Genomic DNA, 14,590 nt, shown 5'->3' on the forward strand with positions numbered 1-14,590 from the left:
GTAACATTTTTACATTCATTTTTCATAAATAGATCAGTGTTTTTGCCACTAAAATGAAGTACCTGACTACAGGGCCTGAGAGGGATCCATTTTAATGTCCGTTTTTAAATACTACCAGGTCGAGAACCAGAAGGGCCAGGCCCACTTAAAGTCCTGCCAAGAGCTGTTACTCCCACCATTGATAAGATGCTCCAGTGTGGTTAATTTGAATGCAAACAAGAGGGCAGTTACATATAGCAAAATTTGAAGACTCCACCGTCAAATTTCGCGTAGCCTGGCTGCCGCCGACAAAGGCAATGGCCAGTGCAGTGTCCCCTGACTAAGGTTATCAAATGAATCCATGTCACCACCAGACGCTTCAAGTTCCTGCCCAGGACTGGGTAATGGTGCGACTGTTGAGCTAGAGCTGTATGGGGCCTTCGTCACACGTCAGTAAGATGAAGGGAGGCCTTTGGCTTCTGTACTCTGTGGCCTACAAATAACATGCCACAATCACGCACTCTCCATGTTTCTAAGCTACCTCACATTCATTTATGGATGATGAGCCTGTTCTTTCCAGTACAAAATACCAGCGGTCACAGCTGCAGTTGAGGATGCCTCTGATGGATTCCAAGGGATTTAAAAATCTGATCTCCTGCGTGCCCTTGCATGCATGTCACTACTGATGACTTTATATACAAAAATCTGCAGAATTCGCAAGATGTCCAATGACTAACCTATTCATTTTATCACCCCTTACCAAGGTCAAAATCAAACACAGACAAACATCAGTGGACAAAAGTAAAAATACAGGCAAACATAATTTCCCATTTGGGAGTTAATGTTTGTTTCAAGGCACCAAAGACAGAAAGACAGGCGCTAACCTTAAATTTTAAAGGACTCCAGTTGTGAGAAATAGTCAATGAACTTGATTAAATTGAAAAAAGTAATCCTAAAATCGCTGCAGTGAGGCTATGGGCAGAGTGGCCAATAACATTCTGTGTTTTGGAGGAGTGTTGGCACCACAACTGCTTTGTAAGTAAGGCTCTGATGCCCTGATTACAAGTTGGTCTGACTCTCTCAACCGCTGTGTAAACTGCTGTTTGTATAGGGACAGGAATGCTGATTTGAGTGCCATTTATCACATCTGGTAATTCCCGGGTTTTGAATGTCTCACCCTTCGTTAAATTTCGATGGGACAAACATGCGGAATCTATCAGGGGAAAAGTGTACAGTATTTACTGTACCATGCGGATTTTGGAGTGGTAAGGTCCAAAATATGCACTTTATTCCCCAAAAACTTGTGATAGGCGTTATGGATCGCACTAGATAACTAACGAACCCCACAGTATCGTTATTTATCAGCTGCAATATATAGCACCTTCATTGCAATAAACTCAGAATCACGGTCTTTAGCTTCCCTTTTTTAATTGATTATTACACAAACAAGTAAACTGTCTACATTTATTTTTGGAAACTGAAAAACAGAGAAGTATGTCTTCTTCTCAGTGACTTTCCATGCTGTCACTCATGACTACCAGGCAATATCGGTGAAGATGGGCTACACTGGGGAATAAGCATCAGATAAGATGACCTTAAAGGCTGCACAGCCAATGCTGCTTCATATATGACTTCTTACAGTGGTAGATTCTGGTAGGCTTTACGTGCAGTGTACATATATCTGCTAATTAAATGTGAAAATATACTAGTTGCAACTTCCTTTCCTCACAGAACACAAAGTATACACATATATGTATAGGATCAAAACTAAGTATAAATACAATATGTAAAAAAATGAAACCAAGAGCCCTATCTATAACGTGTTTCTCTCCGAACCACATGTCAAGAATATATAACATGATAGAATAGGTACACAATAAGTATAATAAATTACATAGCATGGCACACACAAATGTATGACCGCACGCACACAGACCCCATGTGGGTACACACACTGACAATTCTTACACCACAACAGACAACAGTAGATTCCGAAACGGCCTGTACAAAAAAGTGTTCTCAAATATCCAACGGTCCACATGAACATAGCACAGAGATCATCAAACCCCAGCAATAAGGGTGCCGAGGTGGGAGGGGCAACAATATTCCCCTTCACCACTAAGAATTATGCGAACAGGGCACTGCGATGAAACTTCAGCAGGCGTCACACAGCCACCCACTTCCGCATATAAACATAACGGAAGCATGCTGGATGTGTACGCTTAGCAGGCAGCATGGTCACGGCGAAGAACTGGTTAACCAGCAATAGTTGGGGTGCACTGGGCGTGACGGGCAATACACACACCAGCACGTTCATGCACAAGACAGCGGGGTGAACAAAGAGTTTCCGAAGCAGACAGAACAGCCAGAAGGCTAGACACACACAAAGAAATAAACAAACATGCTGCCTAAACAGAAGACGCAGGCCCATAGACACATATATTGACCGAGGCAAACAGAAACACGCGTACGTTTTAAAGCAGACCTAGAGACAGAAGTGTACAAGACACACAGGTACATACATACAGCTTGCCAGATACATATAGACAAATATTATACATGTATAAACATACAAACCTAGATAGGCCCAAAAATCTACCAAGCGGTAGACAGATACAGACGTACATACACAGATACATGCATAAGGATACATACATAAACAAACATATGCACAGGATACATAAATATATAAAAACAACAAATGTATACAAACGTGCAGATACACATATACAGATACACAGACAGCTCGTGCACACACGGAGTGATGCGGCTACTTTCACACATAGACAAAGACTGGCACATATACATACATACACAGTATTACTGATATGTAAGTACACAAATAGACAGATAAACACATACATATACTTACACAGGCAGAGAGATTCACAGACAGACAGGCACACAGACATATACATTGACAGGTGTGTCCATACACATAATTACAGATACATAAATACACAATTATATAAATACATATAGAGATACAGGCATACAGATACATAATAAACAGACGTACATATGCAGAAGAATTAATAAATCATAACCATATGTAACTATATGTAAATCAGTTCAAATGTCTGTGGAATTTCAGGGCATATTTAAGACGTAGCACTGCACCCAGTGCAGTGCCACTTTCTTGCACCCCTTAGCGCCCCACTATCGCCAGCATGTGTGTGCTGTATTTAAAATACGGCACACCATGGCGCAAAGTAGGGGGCAGTAGCGTCAGAAATGTTGTCGCTATTGATGTACTGTTCATTGTTAGCGCCAAAATGTTGGCATTAAACCTGAACAGTAGATACGGGACCACTGGAACCAATGGTGTGCCCCCTTTTAATGCTTGCTCTGAGCAGGCGTTAAAAATGCTGAGAAAAATGGCGCAAAGAAATCTTTTAGATTTCTTTGCGACATTTTATTCCCCCCCCCCCCAACGAAGGAACGCCCCCCTTGCATACATTATGCTTGGTGGAGGTATAATGTGGCGCAAGGGGTTGCAAAGGGGCACAATGCATACATTGCGCCAATTTGTAAATATGGCACTGCAAATCTGGCTAGGGCCACGTTAGCATAAAAAAAATGACGCTTTGTCCCAAGGAGGCGCTAGGCCCTCTTAAATAAGTGCCTTGTATTTAGTTTGTGTAGGAGTAGAATTAATGAACATTTGTCGGCGTGTCTGTAGTTTATATAGATGTGATACGTGTGTGTGCGTGGTGCCTTGCTCGTAATGGGAGATGGCTCCCCCAGCAGGTAGGTGTGGTGGTTTCTCGAGCACCTAGGTGTCTGTAAGAACAGCATCCTGTGTGAAAGTGCACCTTGTACTTCTACTGTAGAGCCTCCGGATAGAACCCTCGCGGTGCAAGTCCCGGCAGCCATTGCCAGTTCCACTTGCGGTCACGAGGGCAGCCATCCCGGATCTCATTAGGAGGTGCCGTCTGCCTCTGCCCGTCCTCGTCTTCGTCTTCTGCCTGGCCCGCTTCCTGCGCAGTGGAGTATCGTCCTTCTATCCCCCAGGGCCCCTCTTTCATCCTGCCTCCAAAAACTGAAGCTCTGTGAAAAGCGGCAGTGTAGTGTGCAGGCCAGGAGAACCACACAACGACGCTCCAGATGCAATTGCAAATGTCTGCGGCTCTGGCAGCCTCCTCTACCTTCAGGACAGATACTTGCATGTTTTGTGCCTTGGTTTCCGACGGGGAGGGGGTGAGAGGCTATGACTTGCTCGCCTCTCCCCCCCAACTAGCCGAATTACCTGTAATCGGGTATATCTCCTCAACTGACACCGACACAGGCTGTCCGGTGTCCGCACCCACCACCATGCCTATCTATTTTTTTGTTATTACTCTCGGGTTACAAAAAGCGCAAAACACATTTACAATACCAAATTACTGCATTTAAATATACCATTTACACACTCGACTAACAATTTTAATATAAAATTTAGACAATTCTAACCAAGAGAGTAAACTTAAATTTTATGAATATTTCTGCCTCTGTATACGTCTACGGTCATGTTTCTCTTGCTACACCTGAACCATCGATCCTTCCGCCCATAGCTCCATCAATCATCCATCCACCCATGTACCCAAACAGCCATTACTCAGTGCATCATCCATGCGCCCAATCAGCAATTCATCCATACATATTCCTATCGACACTAGCATTCAAACATCCATTAATCCAAAACGACGACAATCAATTACTCAGTATCAGCATGTCTTTAATATTGAAGGTATAGTACTGGCGCTTCTCAGCACTGCTCCAATGGTTTTAATGGGAGAGCACTGGCACTTCTCAGCATCAAAGTGTACGCTGGGACAATAAGTACCTGCACTTGTATATTTCCTTTTCAAGCGCTGCGTAGCACTAACTACTGGCACAATCACGGACAAATAAGTGTCTCTGGGTACAGTGCACTTTATATACTGTGCCCGACAGCATGAAACGGTCATCACGTGTGTTTTTTATGTGTACAAAGGAACTGTTCGTTTCGTAGCCTTAAGTACACGACAGGGGCCTCGGTGTTCAGCTGCAAATTGTTGTCAGTTCTCGGAGAAATATTACAAGGGATTTAGCTAGGGAACTGGTCCAAGTGTGCACTTACAGTTCCAGATTACATAGATTGCATTGGCACCGGTGCAACTCCCCAATGACATTTGGGCTGATTTGCAGATGCAAAATGTTTTTTTATTGTTCTTCCTGCAAACGGCGCTTTTAGTACTTTTCAGGCAATGCAAATGACCCTGAAAAGATGCACTCGCAACAGACAGTGCAAGCTATGTGAGCAGGATGAGTCGGGGATGTTACACAGCCATACCTAGACCGTGACAAAGAGCGTTTATGTGCATGTCCCCAGAACCCACACAATAATACGTTGGGAGTAACCCCGTGACAGACCGACACTCACCTCAGCCTGGCTCGGCGCACATATTCCTAGATACTAGATACATCCTATCTTCAAGGGGACTTACTAACATGAGGCAGGGCTGGGTGGCTACTGGGAAGGCTGCCGTGATCTCCAATGGTGGGGCCCCAGAACCCCCATTCGTCATGTTTTGTTCAAAATAGCACGGCATTTCATATCTTGGGCGGGCACGCGTCATTAGTTCCGACAGGCGCCATCATTTCTGTAGAGCCCTTGGTTGCCTCAGGAGAGGCTACGTTTGAAAAGATAAATAGCATCTGTTTTGGATAGCGCTCGGTATCACAACCTAGATGCCTCGCGACGCTGTTTTCAGACGCATGTTTCTATTTCTCATACGGGCGGTATTCAGGTTAAGGACCTTGGAAGGATGAAAGGCGACGCAGGCCCTTCCCGAAGAGGTTAACCCTTAGCGGTTAATTACGAATTTATACAATTCAACCACCCGAATAGGATATTCTCTAATGGCGATACAAACGACCTATATTTTGTTCAGGTGTTCCCTTGGAGGTGCGGGGCAAAAAAGAAGCCGCTAAAGCATCCACAGACTCATAATTATTTGATAGCTGCAAGTGAGGCTCACATTTTGCTATTGTTAGCTTACGTCTGTCCGCATCAAAGCCTGCGTTAGCAACCCCTCCCCCTCAATACTAATTAATGATCCAGCCCCCATTCTACTCCCAAATATTGACGCCCAACCACTCTACCCAGTCAAATTCAATGTTGTTTATGTTATCCCGTGTACGTGCCACTCTTCACCTCCGTCATTTACACAGCGTATTCCATGCGTTTCCAAAAAAACACAACCCGAAAAAACCCGCTCCCGTGGGACTGCAAGACAAAGCAGCAGCTGTTTGGCAACACGTCTCACCCCAAAACAGCAACTGTGATGTGACTGCATTCCACTGAATATGCAGATCTCATTCTGTGGTGGTGGAAACAAAAGGCTCGGTTTCCCAGAAGGCTCTGACAGCTACAGCATTTATGTAGGCAAGAAATATCAGGCTTTTGACATGACACGTGGGAAACGTAGATAGTCAACATATTTTATCAATCGCTTTATAATATACTAAATCGTCTTATTATATTAGGCTATATTATATCCTCTAAAATCGTATTCTATCATAAATGTAGTGTGTTATTTTACATATAATATTTTATAACAGCATATCATAATTGCATATTGTAGAGTGTAGAAAGAGCAGCAATGGCTCTTATACCTGGCTTGTGCTATCGCAAATGCACGACTTTTAACCCTGTAGCGCCTGCATGATTAAACAAAGCCCAGCATCATCCAACACACCCGGCTAGTGCCCGCCTGCGCCCATCTGTGCCCCTTTCAGGAAAGCTGTACAAGGTCTGCCTGGAACGGGTTTATTTAGAGGTTGCGCGAACCTTCTACTGCAGTAGTGTGTGCAAATTGGAAAGGCAATGTGCAAAGACAACTCAACCCACCAAACATAAACGCGAAAACCGAGGGGGATGGGCAGGCAATCGGATTAGGTAGGGATCTGGATGTAATTGCGTTTTCACGAGGAAAGAATCTGCCCCCGAGGCCGGCACCCCTCTCCCTCTCAGGATTCAGTGTGCCATGGGGTCCTGAGCCCCGCTAGCTGTCAGGAAAGGAGCATGTGCGCTGCACAGAAAAAAAACCCGGGCATTTGTTGATTTTCCATATACGACATTTCAAGGCGTAATAAGAACATGCAAGGAGAGCCTGGACATCGCTGAGAAGTGTATGATTAAAATGCCCCCGCCCCCACAGCAGTGCTAAAAAGGGGTTCGCCGACCTGACACCCTCACTCTTTTCCATAGCTAGGGCCCCAATGCACAGCAGAGCCTGTCGCACACCCGCTGCCCTCGCAGTACCCGGGGATGTTAGCAGCTCTGCCGTCCAGACTGCCCCCTCCCTTCAGCGGGCCGTGCCCCAACCCCGGCGTCCTCGTCTCACCTTGCAGTGCTTCGGAGGGGTGCCGGGTCCTAACGGGGCTCCATAGGCGGCGTCAGTCCCCCCTGGGCTGCGGGCGGTGCGCGCGCGGCCTGGGCTCCCTCATCCTCTCTGAGCCCGGGAGGCTGCCGACGGCCGCGCTGCGTAGCAGGAGGCCCTTCACCGAGGGGCGGCGCCTGACCGCCTCTCTGTACACCTGTGCCCGGGGCCGCCCGCCTCGGCCGCTCCTGTCTTCAGAGATGTAACCAGGAACTGTGCCGGGGACCTCCGCCGCAGCTGCCCACCGCCACCCGCCCTCCCCCTCCCCCTTCCTCCGCCGCCGCTCGCCTGCTGTCTGCCAGTGCCTCTCTGCCCGCGTCTCATTCTCCTCTAGTTACCCAACCTCTCTCTTTCCTTTTCCTCACACGGATCTATCTTTCTCTCCCTGTTTTATCTCGCCCTCTTTCCTTATTTCTATTTCTTTCCCTCTTTACGTCACCCTTTTCTCATTGTTCTCTACACTGCTGTCCCTTTATCTCTCTTCCAGCTCTCTTGTTTTCTGTTGTGATGCCAAGAGTAAATACAGGTCCAATCAGTGAGCACTCCTGTTTTTGCACTCCTCTCTCAAACGTATTTGTGGCTGATTTCTTTAAATGAGGACTCTGACCACTGTCCGTCTACTTAAAAAACATAGTGTGCAATCTCCATTACCTCTCTAAAATGATTTATTGTTTTAAATAATGTTTCATACCTAATGTGCTTTAAAATAAACAATTGTCTACTGTGGTTAACTAAATATTTGTGGGTAGAATATCTACAGTACTTTAAACTGTGCAATGAAAAGTATTATGTACTTTATTATCTTACAATAATATAGTATTATTTCAAGATAAATCTGAAAATGACCGTCCCCACCTAGACCCCCATGATGTTTTTTTCTGGGAAACATGACCCCCAAAATTATAAGCCTACCTATGGGCCTGACCTGAACAGAAATATGGCAGGAAAGGTTGTCCCGCACTCGCCTACGTACTCGCTGCGTGCACTTGCTAGTTTTGACAGTGGGCGTGGGCACAGGTGATTATCACCATATACAATTCTAGGAAATTCATGACAAATCTAGGATTTAAAGCCCCTCGTGCCAGTAGCTCGATGAAGACAAATCAAAATGAACCGTTCTTGGGAAAATGAGTATCACTCAATGAGTTTTGAGTCACTTTGGGAGGGGCAACATATGGATTTAATGGTTATAAATAGAGACGATTTGGGAAAACGTGTGGCAAATAAACAGTCAATCTATAGGCACATTTCATTTGTTGCCACGGCAAGAAAAGAGCATAATGGCAAAATAAGCTTGAGAGATACTCGTGGAGGAGCCAAGATACAGTGCTATTTCGTAACTGATGAGATTCCTAAATTCACTTTAATTCAGGAACCCATCATATTATTGCAACATTAGTTCATTTTTTATTTATAAAAAGATTATTATGCAAACTCTTTGGATCCCCACATGAAGGAGCTTGAAATACATTGAAATCTGTCCGCAAGAAACACCTCAGTGGGACAAGATGAATACTTTTCAACAACATTGATACTTGTTTTATGAATAGTCGCAATAAATCTCAGTGGACTTCCAGGCTGATTTTGAGGAGTATGTAGTGTCGCGCCAGTGACGCAACTGGTCGCGGGACAATACCAATGAGGGCATTCCAGAAGGAGCTGCCCGTTTTCCCCCTTCTGTGCTATGTAATTAGGTTCTGCCCTAAAGTCACATGGGTGAGGAGTTAAATAAAGTGGCAAGTGGGCGAGGGGGAACGCGGAGTATACTAGCAAAGTCCGAGGTCGGCAAGCATATCCTCCTACCCACGACACCACAATACAATCTAACCTGTGTCTGTGTAGTCATTTCTGTGAGCATCCATCTGCAGACACTACAATTTGGCAACGAGGGGCTGACCCTACCGTGTGCCCAGCCCCGTGGCGGCCGCTCCATCTGTGGTGCTCGTGCCACGTGGGCCGTGTTGTCTAGTCCGGTGTCCAGGCGGTAACCCAAAGGCTGCGTGAGGCCATCTGCCCCGCCTGCACCTAGTCCGGTGAGTGCCACGCTGCTGGAAAGCATGAAGACACATGCGGCCTACCAGCAGGCCCCGCCCTGTATGCTGGTTCAACTCCGATCCCAGGCCGCGCCGCTCCTTGGCTACGTGTCAAGTGCGGCTTTGTCAGGGCCCTCTTCCTCAGCTCTGCCCACAGTTACAGGCATACGGAAAACCCCAGAGACTTCAGGCTCCGCGCTGCCACGTGGTGCTGTCCACGTGGTGCTGTCCACGCGCAGGGCATTAAAAAACAATAAATCACAATAAATGGTACAGACACCGGATCAAAGCAAGGTGGGGCTGTCCACGCGGTTGCTCCATCATAGTACTGGGCACATCACAGCTTCCACACGCTTCCAAGGCAGTACAAGCACGTTTGAAAGGTAACCTCACAGACAATAGAGAAAAACTGATCTTTGTGTCAAGCACTACTGTGGGAACAATTAAAGCCACCTCACACAGAAAATAAAAAATAAAAATCCGACTTGCCTGCAGCAACCCACCATGTCTGTAATTCCACCAGCTGAACCTTTTGTCGTCGAAGGGGCCCCATCAGCGCAAACTCCACGATGGAAAGACTGGGTGGTGAAAGTCCTATTATTCTTCAAGGCTACCAAAGTTGAAAATGCACAAAAACGAGACATGATCCTTCATTTAGGAGGTAAAGACGTCTACAAAATATCGAAAAACCTCCCTGAAGACACATCCAAAACACATACAACACTGATAGCTGCACTAAATAGACATTTTGAACCCATGGCCAACACGGACTATGAATATTTTTTGTTCAGACAAGCCCGACAGCAAGCAGAAGAATCAAGAGACCCATTCCACATGAGGCTAAAAGACCTAGCCAGCACGTGCACGTTTGCAGATGAGACGGAGGAGAAAAGAGGACAAATAATACAAGGGTGTGCGTCAGTAAAGCTTAGAGAAAGGATACCTGAGGAAACAGGAAGATCCCTACCCGACATCCTCACGATGGGGCGCACAAAAGAGTTGTCGAAAGCCCGGGCCTCTCATATGGTGGTCGCACTCGAAAGACCGATCAAGGAGGAAGCTGTAAATGCGATGACCACATCCTCGAACAAGACAAAATATGGAAGCAACAAAACACTGCCAAGACAGTGTGGATACTGCGGTGGACTGTCACACAGGCAGACTGATTGCCCAGCGAGGGGAAAGAAGCGCGCCAGCTGTGGAAAGCTACATCATTTTGTAAAAGTGTGCGGGTCAGGTAAAACACATACTGGAAATGCCTCTGTCAATACAACCACAAGCAAGTCAGAACAAGACAGCAACATGGATGACGATGAAGCAGAAGAACATGTTATCCATTCCTTGTTTACTGTCAGCAACACTGCCCAGTCGTCGAAGAAGCTACCACAGTGCCAGATCCAAGTAGGCACCCATTCAAAACTAGCCGTTGTTGACACCGGAGCCTCTATAAATATTCTTGCTGCAGATGTATACCATCAGGTGGTTCCAATTCCAGTCTTAACCAAAGCCAAGATCAAAGTCTATGCCTATGGACAAAGTACACCGCTTGCTCTGAAAGGCGCATTCCAAACCACCATCAGGTACAAGTCCAAAACAGTCCACACCAAAGTATACATGGCGGAAGAAGGACATGTAATGCTATTAGATGCCAGGCAGCAGAAGACCTAGGAGTGGTCACCTTCGCTTTTGGCATGCATCAGGAGTCAGTGACAGAGCTCCTTAATCGGTACCAGAAGGTATTTGAAGGAATCGGATGGCTACGTCACAAGGAGGTGAAATTACACATTGATAAAACCATACAACCCGTCGCACTTCGACACCGTCGTATCGCATTCCACCTCAGACCACAGGTGGAGAAAGAAATGAGTCACCTCGAAGAGGCCGGCATTATAGAACGAGTCACGGGACCGACGCCCTGGGTTTCGCCAATCGTAGTTGCACAGAAGCCCAAGCTACCTGGAGAGGTCCGCATCTGCGTGGAAATGCGCCTTCCCAATGTTGCTATCAAGTGTGAAAGACATTTAGCACCAACGATTGATGACATAATAGGTGAGCTCAGTGGGTTTTGCTGGCTTTCAAAGCACGATCTGCATTCAGGATATCACCAACTGGTCCTAGCCAAAGAATCGCGTTACATCACAACATTCTCGACACATGTCGGGTTAAGGAGATACAGGCAATTGAATTTTGGTATCTCAAGTGCAGCTGAGGCTTTTCAAAATGTGATACATGAGCTGCTGGTAGACCTTCCAGGCACAATTAACGTCAGCGATGACATCCTGATTTATGCACCAACCATAGCGGAACACCACTCTTGACTCAAAAACGTGCTGCACAGGATCCAAGAATCAGTTCTGACCCTTCACCGCCGAAATTGTGAATTTTTAACAAACAGAATACAATTCTTTGGGTATGTATTCTCCGCCGACGGGGTGGCGCCTGATCCAGACAAAGTACGGACATTAAAGATGCACCTCCTCCGGCCTGTGTAACTGAAATCAGGAGTTTTTTTTAGGGATGGCGAACTATTGTGGTCGATTTATCAGAACCTTGGACATGGTGAACGGCCCAACAGACTGCTTTTGAGGCCATCAAAGAAGCCCTGTGCAGTGACACAGTTCTGAGGTATTTTGATCCCTGCAAGGAAACTAAAGTCGCTGTTGATGCTGGCCCAAAAGGTTTGGGATCTGTGTTATCTCAAAAACGGGAAAGCGAGGAATGTTTCCCAGTAGCCTTTGCGAGTAGATCATTAACTGACACGGAGCAAAGATACTCGCAAATAGAGAAGGAAGCCATTGCAGTGCACCTGGGTTGCAAACTCTTCCACATCTATGTGTACGGCCGCCCTTTCTTAGTAACCACTGTTCATAAGTGTCTCATACCCCTGTTCAATGGCACTGCGTCAAAACCCCCTCCAAGAATCGAGAAGTGGATGCTCTTGTTGCAAGACTATGGGTGCCGGTTGGAATATCGCCCGGGTTCCAACAATCCAGCAGATTATCTGTCTCTACACCCCAAAGCAGCCTCTGCCAGTGAGGTTCATGAAGCGGATGAAACCGAGGAGCATGTGAGGTATATCTCTGACAGGTCCAGACCCCTGCCACTGTCCATCGATGCAATAGTCCAAGCAATGGCACATGATGAGTGTCTTCAGAGGGCATTAAAAGCCATCCAGAATAACCAATGGTTCGCTGTAAAGAAACAACTGTTAGCGCTGACTCCTGTCTCCAAACGGATCATAGAAAGTTTGTAACATGTCCATGACGAACTAACCGTAGACACGGATGTGTGTTTATTGAGAGGATGCCGACTAGTGATCCTGTCATCCCTCACCACCAGGGTAGTGCAACTGGTTCACAATGGTCACCAAGGCATAGTGAAAACAAAAAGTCATCTGAGGTCAAAAGTCTGGTTTCCGTTAATTGATGAACAGGTGGAGGGAGTTGTGAGATCATGTGAATGGTGCAAGCATCTGGGGAACCCAGCCGACTGGCTCCTGTTGAAACCGAACCCGGTCCTCACTCCCCCTGGGTGTCTGGCAGTTTAGATTTTGGGAGTTTTCCTGATGGCCAGCACACCATGGTCGTGATTGATGACATCTCGAAATACCCCTAGGTGGAGATTATCCCTGCTCTCACGCAGACGTGGTGATACCACATATTGAGAAGATCATAGCCACTCATGGTCTCACATCTGAGATCAAAACGGACAATGGCCCACCTTTTCAGAGCCGAGATCTGGCTAATTACGTCGAGAATGCTGGCACCCGGCATCGTCAGATCACTCCACTTTGGCCTCAGGCTAACAGTGAGGTCAAACGTCTTATGCGGACACTAAGCAAGGTGATACGCATTGCCAATGCAGGTGGCCAATCCAGTGAGTATGCCATGTATTCAGTGCTGCGGAATTATCGCCAGACCCCTCACTCCACGACAAGCCGAGCTCCCGGACATGTGGCACTTGGGAGGGCAGTAGTTGACTCCATCCCGCACCACTGGTCCTGGATCCCAGATCCTATCGATGCTGATCATATCTGCCAGCGACAGTTTACTACAAATCGCAATGCCAGTCGCCGACGTCAAGCTCGCCCATCAGATCTAAGAGCCGGTGGTCAAGTATTGCTGAAAGAACTTTCCCCAGCCAGCAAATTCCGCATGCCGTTTGATCCGAATCCGTGGACCATTGTACGTCGGAATGGATCGTCGATTGTGGCCCAACGTGGAACTAACGTCATTACCAGAAACATTTCATTGTTCAAGAGGTTTCATTTTTCGCCAGCTAACAGGCGGATGGCTGACACGCCGTTGCTGACAGACGATCAGTTGTCCTAACCTGACAGGGACGACTGCAATCCGTCTGATCCAGAATTGCCTAAGGCAAGTCCGCAATCTTTGGTCCAGGATGCTGCGTTAGCAGGTGTCCCGGGTCAAGTTACAAGTTCTGACAGATCCAGAAATACTTGATATGGTTTACGTAGCAATCCTGCTCCGTCTTCGAGGCTGCAAGATCATCAAGTGTAATCACAAGTGATGTTTTGTGTGTTTAGTGCTGTTTCTGTTTTTGGGAGGAATGTAGTGTCGCACCAGTGACGCAACTGGTCGCAGGACACTACCAATGAGGGCATTCCAGAAGGGGTGGGAGGAGCTGCCCGTTTTCCCCCTTCTCTGCTATGTAATTAGGTTCTGCCCTAAGGTCACCTGGGCGATGAGTTCAATAAACGCGTGGCAAGTGGGCGAGGAGAAACGTGGAGTATACTAGCAAAGTCCGAGGTCGGCAAGCATATCCTCTTACCCATGACACTATGATACAATCTAACCTGTGTCTGCGTCGTCATTTCTGTGAGCATCCAACTGCATCCGCAGACACTACAGAGTACTGATGCATCTCAGTAACTCAGTGCGTCTGAGTGGGAATGGTATTCTTTTCCTGAGCCGTTCCAATGTTTCTCACTAGGGCTGCTTTAGTGCTTATTAAAAGAACCAACACTTCTCAGCCTCGCTTCAAGACTTTCGTTGGACAGTTTCAGAATTTTCTGGAGGCCTGTCATATATTTACTGGGCAGTAATCACATTTCTGAGGAGGAATGCTATACGTTTCATTGACTCTTATCAACATTGCAGAGAGAGCTGTGAACTAGTACCCTGGCTCGAAAGTCACCTTCAGCCAGTTGTT

At 46.6% G+C, this 14,590-nt stretch overlaps 1 protein-coding gene across 1 annotated transcript in view; it reads right to left on the reverse strand.

The window, feature by feature from the left end:
- The window catches only part of RAI2 (retinoic acid induced 2), a 144,042-nt gene extending 136,176 nt beyond the window's left edge, over nucleotides 1–7,866 (reverse strand). Inside the window, exon 1 of the mRNA XM_069204526.1 lies at nucleotides 7,350–7,866. The gene's annotated coding sequence lies outside the window, so the exon portion shown is untranslated. The remainder of the gene's footprint in view (nucleotides 1–7,349) is intronic.
- Between the last annotated feature and the right edge of the window lie 6,724 nt (nucleotides 7,867–14,590).

Source organism: Pleurodeles waltl, chromosome 8 (genome assembly GCF_031143425.1).
Source record: "Pleurodeles waltl isolate 20211129_DDA chromosome 8, aPleWal1.hap1.20221129, whole genome shotgun sequence".
In the NCBI taxonomy this organism is placed as follows: Eukaryota; Metazoa; Chordata; class Amphibia; order Caudata; family Salamandridae; genus Pleurodeles; species Pleurodeles waltl.